This window comes from Kogia breviceps, chromosome X, assembly GCF_026419965.1.
Source record: "Kogia breviceps isolate mKogBre1 chromosome X, mKogBre1 haplotype 1, whole genome shotgun sequence".
Taxonomy (NCBI): domain Eukaryota; kingdom Metazoa; phylum Chordata; class Mammalia; order Artiodactyla; family Physeteridae; genus Kogia; species Kogia breviceps.
The window spans coordinates 52064935-52068657 of record NC_081330.1 but is presented as its reverse complement, the minus strand read 5'-3'; the positions used below and the strand labels follow the sequence as shown (position 1 = coordinate 52068657).

General features: G+C 34.1%; 1 pseudogene; it reads left to right on the top strand.

Moving 5' to 3' along the window:
• The first annotated feature begins 948 nt into the window (after positions 1–948).
• On the top strand, positions 949–2047 carry LOC131748093 (DNA excision repair protein ERCC-6-like 2; annotated as a pseudogene).
• Positions 2048–3723: the final 1676 nt, after the last annotated feature.

Sequence of the window (3723 nt, the reverse complement as noted above, 5' to 3'; positions counted from 1 at the left end):
CCTTATAAAACAGAATGTGACTTCTTAATTTTAAGTTATCAATGATAGACAAATCAAAAACTCTGAATTGAAGGAGAAATAAAGCTTGTAAAGCCAAAAAAAAACCAAGAAAGAGCTAAAATAAACCTAATTTTACATATCAGGGAACTAGAAAAAGAACAAAGACCAAAGTTAACAGAAGGAAGGAAATAAAGATCAGAGTGGAAGTAAATTAGAGACAAAAAGAGAATAGAAAAGATCAATGATACTAGGAATTAGTTTTTGAAAGCATAAACAAAATAGACAAATTATTAGCTAGATTACCAAGAAAAAAATAAGACAAATAAATAAAATTATATATGAAAGAGGAGACATTACAACTGATACCACATATAAATACAAAGGATTGTAGGAGACCACTATGAATAATTATATGCCAACAAATTGTACAGTCTGGAAGAAATGAATAAATACCTAGAAACATAAAACCTATCAAAACTGAATCATGAAGAAATAGAAAATATGAACAGACAAATTACCAGTAAAGAAATTGAATGAGTAATTAACAACCTTCCAACAGAAAGCTCAGGGCTCAATGGCTTCACTGATGAATTCTAGCAAACATTTCAGAATTGTGAATTTGCAGTTTGCTGTAAAGTGAGGCCCAACACTGAAAGGGAGGGTAGGGGGTTGACTTGCCCACTTGATGTCCTCCACCAGTGGCAGAGCTCTAGAGGACTAGGTGAGTGCTGCCTTGTCGGCTTTCACAGCATACTTTGGCTCTGTGGCTATCTCGGAAGCCACTATCCTTTCTCCCTTCATCTCCTAGGGCCCCTCCTTTGTTTCCTCTGTGACATGGCAACAGGCCACGTGGAGCAGGCACTGCATAGAGGGCAGCAGGAAGTGGTATTGGCCACCATCCTCTCACTGGCCTCCTCCTTGTCACTCTCCTGCTCGGCCTGGGGCTAAATGAAACCAAGCTGCCAGGCCCCTCCCCCTGGCCAGACGGATCCTTCTGCCCAGAAACCATGTGTGGAAACCACTGGCAAAAACATGGCATCCAGAAGAAAGATGTCTTTCCTCTTCTCCAGATAATGAAAAATGTAAAAAGAAATCTATCACTTCATAAAATTTCATAAAATCTATCACTGTGGATGGAAATGGGAAGTCATTTGCATCATCTTTTATTCAGATTTTCAAGAAAGGAAAATACTTCTCAAAAGATTTCAAGAAGTAAAAACTGTTAAAGATTGCTTCAGGAATTTTATATTTGATGATGAAGATTTGGAAAAACCTTATTTCCTAGACAGAAAATTTCCATCATCTGCTGTTGCTTTCTCTTATCTGAAGATGGAAACTCTATTCCATATACTATTAATGGGTATTTGACAGACTACCAAAGGGAAGGAGTCCAGTTTATCTATGGACACTTCATCCAAGGAAGAGGGAGTATTCTTGGTGATGATATGGGACTTGGAAAAACAGTACAGGCTATTTCATTTTTGGTGACAGTTTTGTATAAAAAGAGAACTCATGAAGATATTGAAACTAAAATGCCAGAGGTTTTACTACAAAGTTTGAAAAAGGAGCACCCCTTCTCGCATAGCAAAAAATATGTTCTTAATAGTTGCTCCTCTTTCTGTCCTCTACAACTGGAAGGATGAATTGGACACCTGGGGATATTTCAGAATCACTATTTTACATGGTAACAAAAAAGACAATGAACCGATTTGTGTAAAACAGAGGAAATGTGAAGTTGCTGTAACAACTTATGAAATACTGTACTTGTTTCTGGATGAACTTAGCATTTGGAATGGTTAGCTGTTATTGTATCTGAAGCTTATAGAATCAAGAATCCAAAAGCTAGAGTAACAAAAGTTATAAAAGCTTTAAAATATAATGTTCACATTGGCCTCACTGGAACCTGGACTGGGTTATGCCAGGACTTTTAGGTAGCAGGATCCACTTCAAGAAGCAGTTTTCTGACCCAGTAGAACATGGTCAGAGAAACACAGCAACAAAAAGAGCACTAGATACTGGCCAAAAGCTGTCTATCAAACAGAATTAGAAACAGAAGATGGCACAAAAACAGAAATCAATGGAACAGAATAGAGAACGCAGAGATAAACCTAACCACCTATGTTCAATTAATCTATGACAAAAGAGGAAAGAATATACAATGGAGAAAAGACAGTCTCTTCAATAATTTGTGGTTTGAAAACCATATAGTTACATGTAAAATATGAGATTAGAATACTTCCTCACACCAAATACAAAAATAAACTCAAAATGGATTAAAGACCTAAATGTAAGCTCTGAACCATAAAACTAGAAAAGAGCAGACAGAACACTCTTTGACATAAACCATAGCAGTATTTTGCACATGTGTCCTAAAGCAAAAGAAATAAAAGCAGAAATAAACAAATAAGACTTAAACTTACAAATTTTTGCACAGCAAAGGAAACCATCCACAATATGAAAGGAAAAACCTACTGAATGGAAGAAAATATTTGCAAGTGGCATGACCGATAAGGGGTTAATATCCAAAATATATAAACAGCTCATCCAACTCAACATCCAAAAAACAAACAACCCAATTAAAAAATGGGCAGAAGACCTGATAAACATTTTTCCAAAGAAGACATACAGATGGATAACAGGCACATGAAAAAATGCTTAGCATCTCTAATCATTAGAGAAATGCAAATCAAAACCACAATGAGATATCAACTCACCTGTCAGAATGACTTTCATCAAAAGTCTACAAATAACACATATTGGTGAGGATGTGAAGAAAAGGGAACTTTATACACTTTTGGTGGGAATGTAAATTTGTGCAGCCACTGTGGAAAACAATATGGAAGTTCCTTAAAAAATGAAAAATATAACTACCAAATTATCTGGCAATTCCACTCCTGAGTGTATATCCAAAGAAAATGAAAACAGTAATTCAAAAAGATACATGCACCCCAATGTTCATAGCAGCATTATTTACAATAGCCAAGATATGTAAGCAACTTAAGTGTCTATCAACATATGAATGGATAAAGAAGATGTGATATACATATATACATATTATATATATATATACACACATATGTATATACACTCAGCCATAAAAGGAATGAAATTCTGCCATATGCAACAATGTGGATTGACCTAGAGTATTACGATTAGTGAAATAAATCAGACAGAGAAAGGCAAATACTCTATGTTATCACTTATATGTGGAATCTAAAAAATAAAACAAATGTATGTAACAAAACATAAACAGACTCACATATATAGAGAACAAACTAGTTGTTACCAATGGGGAGAAGGAAGGAGAGAGGGGCAAGATAGAGTATGGGATTGAGAGGTACAAACTACAATGTATAAAATAGATAAGCAACAAGAATATATTGTACAACATGGTGAACTGTAGCCCTTTTTTTGTAATAACATTAAATTGAGTATAATCTATAAAATATTTAATCATTATGTTTGTATACCTGAAACTAATATAATATTGTAAATTAACTCTACTTCAATTAAAAAAAGTTAATTAATTAGGGAAGGCAGAAAAAGAGGTTGCAAAATAAACAAAAACAAATACATTAGTTGAAAACAGCCATAAACATAAATATTAATTCAATAATATTAATAATCACTTTAAATGTGAATGATCTAAATGCACCTATTAAAATACACAGATAGTGTGAAATAAAAAAACACAGCTATATATTATGTACCATAAAGATACAT